Raw genomic sequence first — 18,473 nt, 5'->3', positions numbered from 1 at the left:
AAATGTCTGAATGCATGAACCCATGTGGATAGACGTGGAGGCCCACATAAACATAAAGAAACATACATACAGCACCACCCCTCCCCTCCTGATCATTTGGAATCCACATTAAAATGCAATAACGAGCGAGGTAACAAACTAATTATCCCAATTAGCTCACTGCTCATGCAAGTGAGCTCAACTGTATTTGTTATCATCCCACTCTTCCAAAGGCGTCCTCTGGGGACTGAAGACGGCTCGTGCACACAGTCATGACCACTTTCCCGCAAAACATCCGGCCATGCACGATGGGACGCCGAGATTCTATTGTTTTTTATTCTCTCTGTCTTTCTAGTTTTGAGATTTTTACCTCAGCGTTTGCTTCTCTGCTATCAGGCGCTCTGTTTTCTTGAAGTTGTGCCGGTTTTCAGGCATTTTCTCCCCCCCTTGTGTTGATTTGAGTGTTTGAATGTGTAGTCCTGGTGGGATTGTGGGAGTCGGAGTACTGTCAGGTCTAATTGCCGTGTGGTGTTTGGTAGGGAGACGGGCCTGATTAGGGAGGAGGTGAGGGAAAACATCATGTCCCCACTCTCTTCTCTCGCTGTCTCACCCAGTTTCTGTCTCTCCGGCTCCCTTTTCTCTCCTCTCTCTGACTCTCTACATGACTACACAGAATGATGGCAGTCCTGCATGGCTCATTAACTGGCAGAGAGAGACGGACGGACACAAAAGGATAGGAAAAGAGAGAGGGGATGTAGAGAGGGCAGCTCGCAGACTTCTCAAACACAGGTTACCACGGTGCTCGCCTGGCGTCTGCCGACTACATCAAAGCCTTTAGATGCCAGTCGAGGGGCAACACGAGCTGCCAAATGAGCTAGGAATATAGGAGGATCAGTGGGAGGAAGTACTAGTAAGGACTAAATGAGTTTTATAGGTTTAATCCCTCTGATTTTCTTTAAATCTTTTGTCTGTTTTACTGCCTCTGCTTTTCAATTTTCATATTTTGCACTGTAATTAGCTTGTCCAGCAGTCATGATATTGTCAGTGTCATATTTTAGCATCATGAGGCGTGAGTAATATCACTGTAAGTTTTTATTATAAAAAAAGTACAAAAATACACCTTTTAGCCAGCAGATTTAAAGTGGTTGACATATAATGACGTATATTAACACAATTATTTATTATTATTTATCACTATTTGCCAGTGATTTGTCACAGTGTGAAACCAGAACTCAGTGTGGATTTATTTGTCATGTAACTTCCATACTTCCGGTGTTATTTTAACACCAAACCACGATCTTTTCCTAAACCTAACTAAGTAGTTTTGTTACCTAAACCTAACTTGTTTCCTATGAAGACGGAGGTTTATTTTGAAAAGACTGGAGCAGAATTGACACGTGTGTCACATGTTGCTGGACATTTGTAAGAAAACGCGCAAAAAATAAGGAACAACTTTTCGTATACATCATATGAACCGTTGTATGAAGATACGTTGCAGCAGTACCCAAATTGCTCTCTGTTCTGTGTTCATTTAGTAGAGTAAGATAATAATATAAAGACTAGTGAGAACAGGTTCATCACTTACTGGAGATGTTTCACAACATTTTACGAAACATTTTTCTTGTATATTCCGAAAATAATTCACCAGAATGTGTTTCTGAAATCATTTTATGTGAGAAATAAGCCATGCAGTTCCTGAATCTGTCTTTACTTTAGATCGACAACGGTTAGTTTAAAAGTTTCTCGGGAGTTTCAAGAGACGGCGAGTCGCGCCAGACGCCCCTGATTTGCATAAAGTAGTCTTGTGAAACCCCAAGTAGGAACCATTATTTTTAGGGTTGCCCCTCTTAGTCGATTAGTCGACTAATCTGCCATTTTGGTCTTAGTCGACTAAGATTTGTTTAGTCGATTAGTAATTTTTTGTGCTTCTTTCTTGCTGAATGACTTCTTTCTAAGAAACTTCTGAGCACATCTCTGGTAAAAACAAGATTTAAAGTGGTGCTTTTGTGTTACACTTTGTGTTTGACTAAGAATTTCTTAATTCTTTTATATTCTATGCAGACGATACTACCCTGTTTTGATCTATTTGTATTGAATGCGATCCATATTGAAAGGCTACTAATAGTTGTCCAATAGGCTTCAAGGTAGCGATGATTTGGAGAGACGAGGCAGCTCTCTGTTCGGTGCTTTGTAAACCCTTTCCTAGATGAGAAGAAGCAAGAAAACCCGCAAAGATGATATCAGCACGCTTGTGAAATAATCATCACAAGATCTTTTCCTGTTCTGAGTCACGGGGTGAAGGATAACGAGAGACAAACAGAGAGGGAGAGGGGAAGGTGCAAGAGAGGAATAAAGAAAAGAGAGAAAGAGCAAGGCTTCAGAGACCAAGGGTGAAAGTCTAAATCTTTCATCCTCTCTCTGGGTTCAGAACGAGAGGAGAATTGTAGGTTGGATTATCGATGCTAAGCCGCAGAAAGAGCTTAACTTTAGCTCTTCTCCTATGTCCTGAAGTCAGGCAGGCTATCTACCTGACTCACTGCCAGACAGAAGAATCTGCAATCATGACTCACTGGCCTCTCAATGGAATTATTGTGGACCCGAGGGTCATCTCATTTGCCATTTAATTTCCTCCTTGAATAGAATAATACTGTATGAATTCCTCCTGATCACCACTCGCTATCTAAAACCAATGATGACTCCAGTCAGACGAGCATTTGCAGACTAATTCTGCCAGATCTGATATTTCTGGTCGCATGTGCATTCAAACCGGCTGCCATCTCCGCTCCTTCAGCCCCTCCATGTTGACGCCGGCGTGTTATTCAGTCGGGAGATTCAACACGAGTCCAGGAGAAAACACTTGAAACGCTATTAAGCCTGTAGTGGGGCTCGTGTGTGCCAGTTGTAAGCCTCCTCTTGTCAACACGACTGTAGGATGCACACAAGTGCGCCGGCTGGATGGAGGGGGAGATACTCTGCAAAAAATGCCCATCCTAACAAGACGTTTAGTCACACTTTCAGTCTTGAAATCAGATTTTTCTTTAATCGAGTGAGAAATTGAGCCAATATTTCTCATCTTACCACTAAAAATCCAATTTCGCTCATTTTTTTTGTTGCAGAAATTGGCAGTTTTTCGGGGAATAATGTTCAATAATATCATAAAAATAGCAGATTGTCACATCAGTATCAAGATATTTGTGCTTTCTTGAGTGTAAACATTTGGAAATAAGTGACATTTTCATTTTTCTTTGCTCCTTTTCATCCCTCTGATACCCAGTGCTGGATTAAATAACGTGGCGGTGATGGATATTTCTTGCAGTGGCGGGAGAGATTGAGTTAGAGAAGAGATTGCTTGTCAGGGCCCTGATTTTCGCCGTTCTCCGCTGATGACGATAATAATAACCATTCGCAGGAGTGGCAGCAAATGGGGAAGAGAGAGCATAGACGTCTTTTTAAAGAGGCGTACACGCAGTTACTTTCTGCAATCAAAACACAGATTTCTGAGGACGATTTGGAGGCGAAAGCACGCCCGCACACACACATTCGCCGAACGTAGCCTTAGATTGCAGCGCACACATCCTGTTGTTTGCCATCGACAGAGGATATTAGCCTGGTATTTGTGCACAGTAATCAGTAGGCCCTTGACGGACTAGTCTCCACACAGAGACATCTGAGGAAAGATTGTCTGGTAATCAGGCTGTGCGGTTTAAAGCTTGCGGAGTAAAATCTTGTAACTCCAATTATGGCGATTTGTTGTGTTTTATTTTGTGAGCTGAAGCATCCAGCAGCGGGGAAACCTTCTTAAAATATATCTACAAATGTTCAATATGTGGCAACAGTGATATGGTTGTATATATCGCAGTGTTTACTATCCCCTCCCCTCTCTGTGCAGTCCATATGTCACCAATCATCATGTTTTCTGGTGAAGGGAAACAACACCCTGTTATTATCTGTTGGTTTATACCTGTGTATGCTATGTATTTGTGTGTTTTCACGTCCAGTGTGTGTCCTACTAACTGTACACCACAAATTTCCCTCTCCTTCCCCCCTCCTCCTCCTCCTCTCTTGATTTTTTTTCCCCCGTCTTGTCATATGCGTGATCACTCCCTCCCCCTCTCTCCTCCTCACTCTGCATCCCTCTCCTCCCACTATTCCCCCTCGACGCTTTTAATCTTGGGTTGATGATACTTGGTGGAAGCACTTAAGTTTCTGTGCCAGGTGTCTCCCCGTGCTTAACATCCCGGGCTTAGCTCCTCATTTCTGCCTCTCCTTCGCCTCTCTCCCCTGGCTCCTGAACACACAAACACACACAGCGGCGTGCACGTATATAGCTACTGGCTGTGTGCTTTATATACATGCATGGAAGCGCACAAACATGCAGTACAGATATCTGCATGCATTAAAGCCAGCTCTGTCTCATAAAAATTACCTCCTCATACAATGAAAGTGCATTGTGAATAACGTTACGAGGGTACATATTTTGTCACAGATTACACAGCTGTGTTGAATACTCGATTCTGATTGGTCAATCATCGCGTTCTACGGTCTTTTATTCCTTTATAGCAGACCGTTGGTATGTGTAACAGACCGTTGCTATGGACACAGTTGTGATGTCAGACTCTGGAGGACTGTTTTTGTGTCAAAATATTGATTTCTTCAGTAAGTAGCCGTGTAATAAGCGGGTTAATGTACAGCTAGCAGGTCATTGTTGTGAAAGAATCCCCTTCAGGGCGATGAGAGATTGTGCAGCATCGTCCTGTCGGCATTTCTTTCACAACAATGACCAGGCTCGCTGTACATTATCCCTTACTTACGTTTGTTTTTGACGTCGTAGCATATCCAAGTCTTTAAATGTTATTATGCCCACATCCTACTCAGGGTTATTATAAACCAAAATTAAAACAGAACTAAAACTAACTAAAACTAAACTAAAATTAAATTAAAAAAAGTTAAAACTAAAATAAAATAAAAACTAATTGAAAACTCAAAACTATTATAACCTTGATCCTACTACATATTTTGCTTTTATGAAGTTGATTCTGTCTGTAATTGAGTCCTAAAAACTTTATTTTTAATAAAACTAGTGGAAAAAAACAAGCCAGTGCTGCAGGACTATTTCAAGTTTCCAACTGAAATAAACTTTTTTTTTAAATTAGTGTCTGAATCTTGAAAGAAAGAGTCTGGTTGCTGCTTTAGCATCAAGAAACATGAGCTGATTTTCGGGAATACTTTTGAATTTTGAGATATTTGTGTTGAAAACAGGATGAAATATTGTTCCTCCAGTGGCAGATCTTCACTTGTTTTAAGGATAAAACTTTAAAGGGCTCAATTAGACAAAAAAATGACTTGATAAGTAGATTTTTTTACTGTGTCGGGGTCTTGTGGGTGTCTTTAAAAACACATTATTCTCTAAAAGTTTAGCAGCACATTGTATCATTTGTAATTACAGTGCAGTGAAATGGATAAATCAGATCCCCCAGCTACTGTAACGCTTGCTGAGTCATATGGATCCTGATTTGCGTCGACTGTACAAAATACTGTTTACAGCTAACATATTGAGATTTAGGCGATGTGTGGAGAGAATCTGTGTGCTGAAAGAGTTTGCTTAGCTTTGTTCTTTAAAGACACAAGAGAGGAGGAAGGAGACGGAGGAGTGAAGACGGGAGAGGAGGCGAGGAGAGGCAGAAAGATAAAGAGAGAGATAGCTCTCATGTGTTTATCATATGTTTGTTTGTGTTGCCGCGGGGACCTCCTTTCTTCACCCCCCGTTTCCTCTCCCTCTTCCTCCTTTTTTTTAGTCACCGTCTGAATATGTTTTTTTCCTTTCCGTCATGTATCTGCCGCCTGTCCAGGCAGCGCTCTCTGTTTCACTCCCGTCTGATGTCTCAATTAAAATTAATGTGTTCAGTCTGCTCAGATAAAGAAGAAAGAAGGAGGAAAAAGCCTTTTCCAGGAACAATGGCAGCTTCTTGCATATTGGTAACCAATCCTTCCTCGTCTGGGCCCACGCTAATGCTTCACAATATTGACAGCTCTAATGGCACAGCTCCTCTAAAGGGGTATTTCTTGAAACCAGGGGCCAAAAGGCGTGCATATTGGATTGCATACCGATTTCAGGTGGCTTTTATTGTGGCGGAGACTGAAGTTTTACTCCGTTTTAGAGGTAGCAGCACCATCACCTTGCTCAGTGTGGGGTAATCAGACACACAGAAGGAGGCGGGTTGCGTGTGGTCATCCTAGGGAGTGGACTCCGACCTCCTTCCCATGTTCCCTTGTCCTTGAGACGTCTTCATCCCTGGCTTGGCGGTGGCGCTCCTCTGCCCCTTCAGCAGGACAGAATGCTGGTGTCAGCACCGCCGTTCCCGTCCTCCTCCCCCCCTTTACCTTTGCCTTTATCTGTCGCTTCTTCTAAAGATGCTCTCTCCATCTCCGCTACCCCAGGGGTCAACTTGGCGGGGAGGGAACGAGGGGGAAAGGAGGGAAAGGTGGGAAGGAAGAGGGGGAAGGGAGGGAAAAAGAAAGGAGGGAGGGGAGCACCTGACTTGAAGGCAGAAAGATAATTTCGGCCGGGCGGCTCTGTTTAAGGTTAAAGCCTGATTTGCATTTCAAAAGCGGCGGCCGGCCGTGTTGCCACCTCAGGGACGCCATCGGACCAACCAGCGTGTCATTTAATGTCAGCAGGCACCGGGGCCTTGATGAAATTAATAGAGCAGCCTGTGATTGATAACGGCGCCGCTCGTCAAACGCCGCCGTCACGACCACCAGCCTGTCCCCCCCACACGCCCAGGTGTCCACCGCAGCACTTTGAAAGATCCCATCGCCTCTCACATCGCCTTCGTGTGAATGCTCCTGATCTCCCAGCGGCGTCTCGGCGAAGAGATCATCTTCTTCTCTTCGCTTACAGGACAATGTAAAAAAGAAAATATCTGAGTGGTGCTTTAAGGTAACCAGGGTAACCTCCGCTGCTGTCATGGCTGGATTACCTGCTGTGGATGAAGGGGAATCTGCCTTAAGGCACTAGATGACCAAGAGCCCTCCAGCTCCAGCTCTGCATGTAGAGAAATGTGTCATGTCTCACTGTACAGAGAAAAGGACGAGACTCTAGAGCAGATCTGGAAAACCTACACTGATACGTAACAGGCGACATATTTGCAAGTGACAGTTTAAGTCTCTGATAATGTGCGTTATGGACCATTGTGATTCTGTATCCACTGAACTATTTAGGATTCACTTGATAACAGTTTAGAGCCCCAAGGTGATGAGCCAGGTGTGGCTTTTAGTCCCTCTATCTGTCAAGGACCTAGGGCAAAGGTCAAACAACCAAAACAAGTAGATTGCATTGCTTTGTGTGGATTATGTATCCAGACTTATGACTTATTTGAAAGCCTTAATAAAATTAACTTAAACATAAGGGGACTGTTTAAATAGCACTTTGGAAAGTACATTTTTATGTTTAACTCTGCTTGCATACTCACATTTAAATAAAAAGTAAAAGGCATGCATGTGAAACACAATGCCAACCAACTCACTTAACACATCCAGGTGTGATCGGATGATAAGTCGCATTGAAATGACAAGAATCACTTGAACCTATAACTACAGCTCAACCCTTTAATTCTGGATGTCAGCCACAGCAGCGTCTCCTGCAGCCTGACACTGAGAGGGTTTCACAGCGATAAAAACATGAACCTGAAGCCCGGAGAGTAGCGATCCGAGGCCGTCAGGAGAGGGGGGGGGGAGTCGGAGATAGAGAGGCCCAGCGGGAGGTGTCAGTGCTGGGCAGGGATGAAGCCGTTAGCTCCCACTAATGGATGTCCTGATCCTGGAGGTTGGTGGTCACCGGGGTCAGACTAGGCACACATTACACCTTCAAGACAAACCTCCCAGTCCTCCGAGTGTGGATGGAAGACGGACGAACGAAGACAAGCGGGTGAGATGAAGGAAGAGGAATAGAAAGGCAAGACAGAAAAAGACATAAAGAGGCAGCAAAGAGGAGAGTGTTTTCAAAAGAAAGGCCCAGGGAAGAGAGATGAGAGTGAGAGATCTGCTTGTCCTGAAATGACTTGATATGTTCTTGTCAGTCTTAATCTGCGGGTGTTGTGGAGGAGCGGGTGGGAGGGAGGGAGGGGTTGAGGCGCACAGTAATCTCCTTCACAAGCAACGGACAGAGCTCACCGCTTTCCCAGCCTGCATTCAATTCTACAGTCATCTCCAATCCACTTCATAAGAGCACGTTATTTTGCACACAAAGCTGCAGCGTGCACTTGAAAAGACAAAACAAGAGGTAGACGAAAAGGGTGATTCACATCCTTCTTTCTCTCTTTCTCTCATTCACTCATTTACATCAGCCATTATCTGTGTATATTGAAAGCGGCGAGATAAAGAGGAAAAAAAACAAGTGCCAGGAGAAAAAAAAAAAAGAACAATAAAAGGAGGCAGAGGAGGCGCAGCGACGTTTGAATCAATTACATCCTAAAGAATCTTTCATTTGCATCCGTATCTGTTGAAAACCTGAACAAATGCCAGATGCCTTTGTGTGTCCAGTTATTTATAGTGGGTGTTTTTTCCTCTCGTAATTGTGCAGGAAATATCAAATTTGCATAGAGTGATTATTGTTGATTGTTTATCTAGCCGTCAGGACGTTTCAATATTCCAAGGCTGACAGGTTGTCAAGTACTTAAAACTCATTTATTTGGGGAAATTTGCATGTAATTTGGCGGTAATGAGGGGGATGTCTGTGGTCATGGATTAGATGCCGGAGATGCTGCAGGGAAGAGAGGGATTCTGGCTGACTGGCATTCCTCCACTTGAAACACACGCTTTATCCTCGGCTCGGCTGCCGGGGTGATGCTAACGCTACCTAGCGCCGCACACCCAAACAACAGAGGATTGTGTACAAACGCTTGGCATAGCTGTGGACTTAATAACAGAAGCAGGAGCGAGCCAGCAGTACAAGAAGAACTGTGTTCAGCGCTGTTCTGTCACCCTGCAGGCCCGCTGTCTGAGGCGAATAAAACATGCTTGTAAACACAGGAGTTACTGTGTTTCTCAGCACAGCAGATGCTAACTTGTCTTGCCCAAGAGTATATTTTCATATACTGTAAACTCTGTAATAAAAGGCAGAGTCTGAAATAACAAACAAAGCTAATAACAGGCAGGTAAAAAAACATTAAGGGGGAGTTAGATTACCTCTACTATAATGGTGCACATTGTACATTCAGCATATGTATATACAAATACTGTGTTTTCCCCCACTAAATAATACCAATTGATTGTATTTTGCCATTTTAACAAGTTAAAGCAGCCACACAACCCACGTGAGTAGCTCAGCTGCATGTTGGCTGCTTCTCTTCTAGAGATTTGAAGTCTCGCCTTTTTTTTTACGCGTAGTGTGCGCAGCTCACAGCAAAGCTAGACAGTGAAACTGATATTTTGACTGTATATTGACATCATACCAGCAACATTACTACAGTTTCAATGTCTATGTTTGCAGAATATGTCAGAGTCAAAACAAAAAAGTATTTTTGTTTTGACTCAATACTTCCTGTTTCCTGTTTCAGTTTTTCTGTGGATAGAATCCCTTCATTTAAAGGCTTTTATTCTGAAATATTTGCAAGAGTAATGAGCAAAATGCGGTAACTTGCATGGCTTCATGAGTTAAGTACCCGCTTTTAATTCTTTTATTATTATTATGTACAAATAAGCACACGCTTCTTAACATTTTTCTGTCTAAAATAGATATAAATGACATTTATAATGAAATGAAACCTTTGTTTATTGATAACCATTATGGATGGCAAACTCAAAGTGGAACGATAGGGCTGTAGCAGCAACGCTGTCTGTGGACACCATACGCGAGGAAGCCGTCACGCATTGCTCACGCAGGCAGTGTGGCCCGGGCGTAAGATGTTTCAAACTAAAAGCCTCCCTGGATAGGTAGGTGTTATGCCCTTTTAGTTTTTAGAGGACTTGTGAAACGTGTGCAGGAAGTGTTGACTATATTAAAAACCTTAACTCATCAAGCCAACGGGAAAAAGGATGTACAAATTCTAATGGGATCAGATCAGAAAACAGAGAGGCTTCTCACCAAAATGTGCTCAAATGTATAACAGATGGAATTACAAATTAAGCCCTGATACTAATATGAGCCTCTTTCCAATAAATCCATGTTTCTCTCTGCAGTGGAGGTAAATGCATTTTAGAATTTTCAATGTTCGACAAAAAAGCACACTTAAAAACAAAATCCTACTTTTCCGTATTGCGATCTTTCCCCGCTTGGACGGACAAATCACCTAAATTGACACCAAACCGTCGTCTAACAGTCGGTCTCCTGCGACCCTCCCACCAGATCCTGTTTGAAAGTCTGATTAATAGTGTTTTAATAACCACCACAGAGCAGACAGCACCCATTGCAGCGACGTGGACCAGCGAAGTGGGCTCCCAGCGGGGTTTTGTGTTGCTGTTAACTGCATTGTCTTTCATTATCAGTCCTTGGCTTCATCTTTCATCTAGCAAGGTAGTGGACGCGGCGAGCTAATGAGTAAACATAGCTGGGGGCGACCGGCAAACACATACACACACACACACACACACACACACACACACACAGAAACCAGACTTTGATGAGTCGCTTGTTTGTTTATCTCTGCTTGAATTTCAAATTCCACCGGTCTATTTCACCTGTCACAGAGAGGTTCAGACCTTGAGAGGACCGGCTCTGGCAGCGGGCAGTCTCTGGCTGGGATGAGATATGAGCACCGGGCTTCACACCACACGGCAGAGCATGAAACTGTGTGTTGAAACATTCAGCGTGTTTTTACCTTGAGCCCAAGGTCATCTTCAAAAAGAAGACTCGGCAAAGCGAGCCCTTAGTTCTCGGCTCACAGACTGACTCACTCGCGGAGCAGAAAGAGCTCGCCGGCACCCACAGAAGCAACTCCCACACCTCTGTGACTCACTCAAAGTCACCTCAACTCCAAGGTTAAACGCTCGCTGTATCCCCCTCTTAAATATAGATCTGTCCCCGAGTCGGGGCTGCAGCCTCTGCCAATACCAGCCACTTGGCGGATGTTTCTACTGTATGCATGTGTGTGTGCCACTCTCTCATTCTCTAATGCGAGTGTGTGTGTGTTCATATGACTTTTCTAAAAGGGTGAGTGAGGATAATCGGCCCCCAGCGCACCGGACTAAAAGGCCGGGTCAGAGTTTTAAAGAGAAGCTATGTATTTCCCATCCCTGGATAACGGCGATGAAGTGGGCCCTTGTGACTCAACCTGAGAGCATGAAAAGGGCCTCAGAGGGGGCCCGCCATCGCCGGCCCTCTCTTTATTGTCCTAACGGCTGCCTGAGCTCTCTTTTTCACAACGGCGGAGAGCGAGGGGAGAGAAAAGAGTGGAGTGGTGGAGGGCTCTCAGTGCTTTACCTACCCAGCAGCCACTCTGCTCCATGAAAGCCAGGTAATGTCCCCTGTTCAGTGTGATAACATTTCACTGAACGCCAGCCTCGGTATGTGTGTGTCAGTGTGTGTGTGTGGGACCTGTTATAGGCGGCCATTGTTGAGGTGAAACTGGGGTTTAAGCATAGACTGTATATGAGAAGTGGACCTAGTCACCGTGACGTCACCCATTGGTTTGTGGACTGGCGTTTTGAAGCCTCGAGTTCGGCATTTTGGCCATCCCCATCTTGATTTTTGGCAACCAGAAGAGACATGAGAGAGTGGAGCTAAGTACAACTGAACGCTGAATTAAATGAACCAGCAGGCGGTGGTAGTCTGTATTCATCATTCAAATAAGGAAACCGGAAGACCGAGGACTGCAGATATACAAGCCGTTGTTATGATACGTACATGAAACAGAGCGGCGTTTGCCGACCATTTTCACACCACTCTCATTCACCACTTAGCTGCGCTCCAGATGGCCATGTCATTGTGAAAATATTTGTGTATTGGAATGATCAGATGAGATGAAGATGCAAAATGGGAAGAGCCTTCTGTGTGGCTTACACAATTGTTTGCTTTCCTCACGTCCGTTTCTCTTCTCGTGCTCTGATTCGTTTAAGCTTAAGCCAATCAGATTGATTTCTCTCACCAACGAGCTCCACTGCCGATTCAACATGCTGAATCGGCCAAAGAACCTCAGACATGGGCAGACTAGAGCCGAGGGTGCGGGACACACCACAAAAACTAGGCCGACGGCCAACCGTCGGCTTGGCGTGTCGGGGCCTTTAGACCCACCCGTCCACCCCAACTTCCTTACACGGGCTTTGACGCTTTCTATTTACTACGTCACCAATCCTGGCTAATGATTACGTGGGTATATATTGCATTACTTTTCGTAGGTATAGCTACGAACAGTGTATGAGAACAGACTGTCAGCTATAAAGCTGCATGTTTTGTAGTTAGATGGAGATGCTGTTGCTGGTTCACTGGTGCAGTTTAGACACAGTTTGGTATGTTTTTTTCATTATGTTGTTCTTAAGAACTTTTAAAATGAATTTGCTTGGAAATACAATTCATTTTAGACATCAAGTTCACTTTACTCATCATGAGTAGATATTGTGCAATGAAGACATCGTGTCTGTCTTGTACTGTAACCATTCAACAGAGCAGTGGGTAATGGAAATGGGAGTTGTACAGAAGAATACTGTGTTTATAAGCTTGTTTGCCAGTACAGTTCCAGGCCTCTGTGTCTTTGCTCTGCAACTGTTAATGATAATAATATAATCCTGCTGCCATTTGTGTTTGTGAGACGTTAAATAATATGGGAGGCATTTGTGTTTGGATTGGCTTTATTCTGAATCTGTTTGCCATCTGGTCAGTCCATTCAATCTTATTTCAGCACCAGGAGCTGTCCACTGCCTTTAAAAGGCTTTAACACTGTTATACTCGATCTATTGTTCCAGATAAAGGAACAATTCATAATCAGGAGCCAAATATTTCTTTGTTAAGAACAAGATTTGTCCCATATGTTGCTATTTGCAGTCCCCAGCAAGTGCACACCAACTGTGTCGTGCTAACCTGTTACCAGGCCCAACAGAGAATAATGTTTTTACTCATTCTAATGCTCCATAGTGGAGTTTTTTTAATATCTTTTTATAAATTGTGATCATTGTCAGTCACTTTCCTTTCTTGTCCTATAAACACACACGCCGGCTATCTGGGCTCTCGTGGGACAGTCAGCCGAGTCAGTATATGTTGCTACCGGTCCGTCTCGGCGCTTGTCAGCATTACAACGTTATTAATTCTTATCGCCGTACAGTGTGTTGACAGCGGAGACAGCAAAATATGTAAAAGTTGACATGGCTGACACGGTGACAGGCTGACAGAAATATGAAGTTTATATGTGCTTCACAGATGATCTATAAATAAGTGGTTTGGGTGGGATCTATAAAGAGTGTGTACCCCATTAGTTGTTCCCTCTTTTTCTTATTTCCTGGGTTCCTCTTCTGCTATTTCTTGTATCACTTCTTCTTCTTTCCTTTTTGTGACTCCACCTCCCTCCCTCCCTCCGTCTCCAGCATCCATCTCTCTCTCTGGATGGCTGCCTACCTCTGAGCCTGTGTCTGGGAGTTGGCTGGGGCAGAAATAAACCACAGTAATGGCTTTGCTTTGCTGCTAATCTTGTCATAAGAAGGTGCGGCCCTGAGAGGATAGCTCCTCGCGTGTGATATCCTAATTTAAACATCAAAAGATTCCATCATTAGGAAGCGTGCGTCTAGCCCCAGTTTTCAAGGGAAATTATTACATCTTCCCGCCGCAAAAGTGTAATGCAGGAAGACGTTTCTGTCAAGCACATGCGTACACACACACACACACACACATATAAACCTCACCGGACTTGATGTTTGTGCACTTGAAGAAAAACATCATCATTAGCAGCTTTCTCTTGTGATAGACGGAGCGATGACTTTTTGTGTCACAGCCCACTGTGGGCTCTGATGATAGCCTTCATTTGGAGTCGCTGCTTTGCCGTTTGAGATTTGAGACGGGATGGGATCCGCTAAGTGGGATCCGGCCCGCCTTCTGACAGCTTCTCTGGTGGGTCTCCCTGTGCTTCGGAGCCGTCACGCTGAATCTGATGTATGGCGTGCAGCAAGGGAGCATCAGGAACTACCACACCTGGTTAATATTGTCATATACTGCGTGACAGGTGCAAATCCACACAGGAGGAGTGTGTGTGTGTAGACAGCAGGAGAGTATACATAGCTATAAATGTATACGTTGGTACCAGAGGCATAGCTGCTATAAAAGACACTCCGGTTATGGCCTTGATATTGTTTAAGGGACCTGGGAGAAGTTTACAATCTACAATATAAAAATAGATATTTTACAGGCAGATTTACCAACAACACATATCTAAGAAGTATTTTGGCATCTTTCAGACGCTCCAAACTTATGCTAAATTTTAGCGAGGAAAAACTGTCATGGCCATTTTCAAAGGGGTTCCTTGACCTCTGACCTCCAGATATGTGAATGTAAATGGGTTCTCTGGGTACCCACGAGTCTCCCCTTTACACACATGCCCACTTTATGATAATCACATGCAGTTTGGGGCAAGTCATAGTCAAGTCAGCACACTGACACACTGACAGCTGTTGTTGTCTGTTGGACTGCAGTTTGCCATGTTATGATTTGAGCATATTATTTGATGCTAAATGCAGTACCTGTGAGGGTTTCTGGACTGTATCTGTCATTGTTTTGTGTTGTTTATTGATTTCCAGTAATAACTATATAAATATATTTGCATAAAACAGCATATTTGTCCACTCCCATGTTGATTAGATTATTTAATACTTGACAAATCTCCCTTTAAGGTACATTTTGAACAGATAGAAAATGTGCGATTAATCGCGATTAACTATTTTAATCGATCGAAAGCCCTAGCAAATAGGCAACTATTTGCTAATATCAACTTTATAAAGTCAAAGTTGTGTCTACAGCTTGTGTCGCTGGCCAAAAAAATTGATTAAAGCAGGTTTAAGGCCAACAAACTATAATTAAATTAGGTAATTCCCCACCACAATTTAATTCTAAGTAAGGTACTAAGCTATTCCCAAGTAATAAAACACAAGTAGTTAAATAATGACTTTATTTTTCTTGTCTGATAACAACATTTTTGAGGTTACTTGGATTCATCATGACCTAAGTATTTTTTGTAATTATTACTCATTATAGTCCAGTTTGGTAAAAACATATTTTGAACACTTAGTACAATGATTGACAGAAAAAAAGCCTCTGATACCGACTGCTTTAGCTCTCTATGTCAGAGAATGGCTCTGTGTTGTTCCAATACAGTAAGGATTAGACATTCATACTGGGCAAAAGAAAGAAGAAATCACTCACTTTCTTTTGCTCTGTTTCAACCAAATATGAGCGGCCCTACAATATCAAAAGTAATCTGTTAATTTGAGACGTTATAGCAATAAAAACGGCACTTTGAATCAAAGTCTGGAGTTGGTTAATAGGCTCTCCGACTGTTTGGCTCCCGTAATTTGAGCGTTCACAGGGGACGGCGCCTGGTGTATGTGATCTATTGCTTCACAGCGGCACTTACGTCGAATTATTAGCTCGACTGATGATGGATTTAAGAGCGAATCAAGAAATACCATGTTCCATAAGAGAGTGCCATCAAAAGACCAAAGAGGTGTTTGCTCTTTCCGTTTCACTTTCAACTCTCTTTTAGTCTCTCGCTCTCCTCGGCGCCGTCTCTCTCTCTCCCTCTTCCTCTTCAGGAATAGTACTACAGTAGGTTTCAGTTGCTGTATGATTTATTCATTGTTGTGTTTTTTCCCCTTCTCCTTGAATGTTTGGTGGAGAGGACAGGAAACTTTGAACCAGAGTACAAAGCAATGTATATTTGGGTCACACATTTTTCACATTTCTTCTGAGAGCTGAGTGTGTGTGCTCCCTCTCTCCTTACTTTGTCTCCCTCCCTCTCTTGTCTGGTGACTGGGTCGACTCCTCTCCTCTCCGCCACGTTCGTCCTTGAAGTGAGAATCAGCGGGGTGCCCCGATCCGAGGGGAGGCTGGCGGGGAGGGAGGGGGGAGAAGGCGAGCAGGGCAGAGAGGTTGGGAGCTAAATAATGGATGATTTCTTATTCAAATAAGGCCTGGCGAAAACAGAGGGAGCGAGCGTGTCATTACCTGGGAAACGACGCAGAATGCTTAATCCTAAACATCACGCAGCACAACCAGGCCACAGCGTGGTTACTGGCGTCGGCGCTGGAGATGTAAAATTCACTGTGATACCGAGCCTGTTTGTCACAAGCAATGCAACACCTAATAGCGTTACGTCATTACGTCAGTGTGAAAGACTGAGCCAAGCCCCGGCAGCATGTTCCCCCCGCACCGTGACTTTGACCTAACACCGTCTCAGCTCGCGCTGATTGACTCAGCAGTCATTATCCCTCCTCCCCCTCCGCCACACCCAGACAAAACTTGTCTGGCCCCAAGCCAAGCTGGTAAAATATGAGCCGACACTGAACCCATGACACCACTTCTTCCCGGATACATTAGCAGCACTTCCCGCGCCTCACCTTCACCGCAGACGGCCCCGTCGCAACACAGCGTGCTCGTAATCAACATATTCGCACCTGAGGAAAGTTGTGTATTTTTCACCGGCGTGAAAGTAAATGAAATCTCAAGTCGTGGAGGTATCAGGATCGGACTGTTTTTGCCAAAAGCTAACGGCGGCTTCTTTTTGAATTTATGCCGTTCCAGTGTCAGAAGTGTGAATTCTCCCCGTGTGCGAGACTGTCGCAACCAGTTAATTATTCCAGCCCCACATTTTCTGATGGTATTTTGAATTCAGAAATAAGCAGGAAACGGCAAAACAAAATCAGGCTAACGATGTTAGCTGTAATTAAAATGGAGAAGTAGCAGGCTGCCACGCTATTGGCTTGGAGAGAGATGTATTAGCCAGGCATATGGTTATGATAATTAATCCCAGGACTACAGAGAAACAAATAAACACACGCTAAACAAACAGGGGGGACCAGCTGAGGGCTGCAGGAACTGGCGCTTCTGGGGACCAACCCAAAAAAGGAAGAAAAAGCAGATCCTTATCGTCACTGCTGCAAGAGCATGAGTCACACACAAGGAAAGAGGTGCATGATGGGGCAGAAAGAGGAGGAGAAGAGGGGATGAAGACCACGAGATCACCCCCTTAAGGGACTTCCTCACATTAGAATTCATCTCAGAGTTTTCCCTTAAATAAGAAACTCATGGTGTTTCCTTTGTCGACTCCGCTGTACACAACATTTATCTCTTAAGCTGCAGCGGCAAACTTAACCTTTGCCTCTTTACACCAATACCGCATCATTGAGTCACTAATATGAAGCTATCAGTGTTGACGGCTTTATCCCTGTTTTTGTTTTCCACAATACAAACGAGCACAAAAGAGCCTCATCTTCTTACAGGCTCTGAAATTAACAGCCAACCCTTTTGTATGGGCTTATAAATAACTGGAAATGCTTCCCTTCTTCTAAGTGTGATTCAGGGCTAAGACGGTGAGAGAAGAGGAAGGGAGAGTAGACGGGGAAGTGGGGCCATCCAGGCCTAGTGGCGTGTGAATAGACGTGGCGAGGGTTTGCGGTGAATCGGAAGAAGAGACGCTGGGATAAAGCTCTGTATCTGCTCCCAGTTGGAGGATGAGGGAGACAGAAGGGAATAGCTGCTAATAAGGCGTTGGGTGAAAGGCTTTGGGAAAGCTCCCCGTGGTGCTGGTCTGTAATGGAGATAAGCGTTGCTGTGTTGTTGTCTCACAAAAATCAACAAAGGGAACATGCGATGGGAGATTTGCGGCCGCGTCCCCAGTGAAAAGCGGGGCTTTCACGGCGCCGTAATGTTTAGCGGCATTAGAAATCATTAGGCCCGGCACCGAGGGGAGAGCGTGCCAGACGCCCGTGCCCCAGTTAGCGCTGTTTTCAAAAGCCGCCTGTAATCCATCCCTTAAACTTGCTTCCCCCCCATTCACCTTCAGATGTGGGCAAATCTGATGAAAAAAAGGACGAGCTCTCTGTGTTTGTTTGTTTGTTTGTTTTAGCTGAAGATTTAGCCAATCTACATCCCCCGCGCCTTGTGATCTGCAGAAGCGATAAGGCCGCGGCCAGGCTTTAGTTAGACTAGCAGCAGGTGCCTCGCCAGGCAGTGGGGGGATGCGGAGGATGCTGATAAATGGGGCCAGTTTCCCCGCATAAAGCCCAGCGCCCTACGGAGGGAGGAGAGATAATGTATGCAGAGTTCACAGGCGCTGTGGGTTGCTGCTGCAGGGCGGGCGGACATCTTTGGAGCAGAAATGATAGCTGCATAGAGATGAGGAGACTTCCAGGAGGTTATTCCGGCCGAGTTGTGCACTCGCTGGAGATGGGGAATGGACTCCTGTGATCTGCAGTGCCATGACTGCACGTTTGCTTTACTCGGATGAGGGGAGGCGTAACGAGACAGGAGTGGTCAGGAATAGAGCATTTGTTATCAAACTCAAACTCTGTATCGTATGTAG

The 18,473-nt window shown here is 44.4% G+C and overlaps 1 protein-coding gene across 7 annotated transcripts in view; it reads left to right on the top strand.

The window, feature by feature from the left end:
* Nucleotides 1–18,473, top strand: part of pou3f3b (POU class 3 homeobox 3b) — a 181,156-nt gene that overhangs the window by 14,034 nt on the left and 148,649 nt on the right. Inside the window, exon 6 of one of the 7 annotated variants that reach the window (XR_005205717.1) lies at nucleotides 653–919. The exons of the other annotated variants lie outside the window; for them this stretch is intronic. The gene's annotated coding sequence lies outside the window, so the exon portion shown is untranslated. Of the gene's footprint in view, nucleotides 1–652; nucleotides 920–18,473 lie in introns of those variants that run through there. 7 annotated transcript variants of the gene reach the window in all.

This window comes from Sebastes umbrosus, chromosome 24 (genome assembly GCF_015220745.1).
Source record: "Sebastes umbrosus isolate fSebUmb1 chromosome 24, fSebUmb1.pri, whole genome shotgun sequence".
Lineage (NCBI taxonomy): Eukaryota > Metazoa > Chordata > Actinopteri > Perciformes > Sebastidae > Sebastes > Sebastes umbrosus.
Note: the sequence above shows the minus strand (reverse complement) of the source record. Positions and strands in the feature narration are given on the sequence as shown.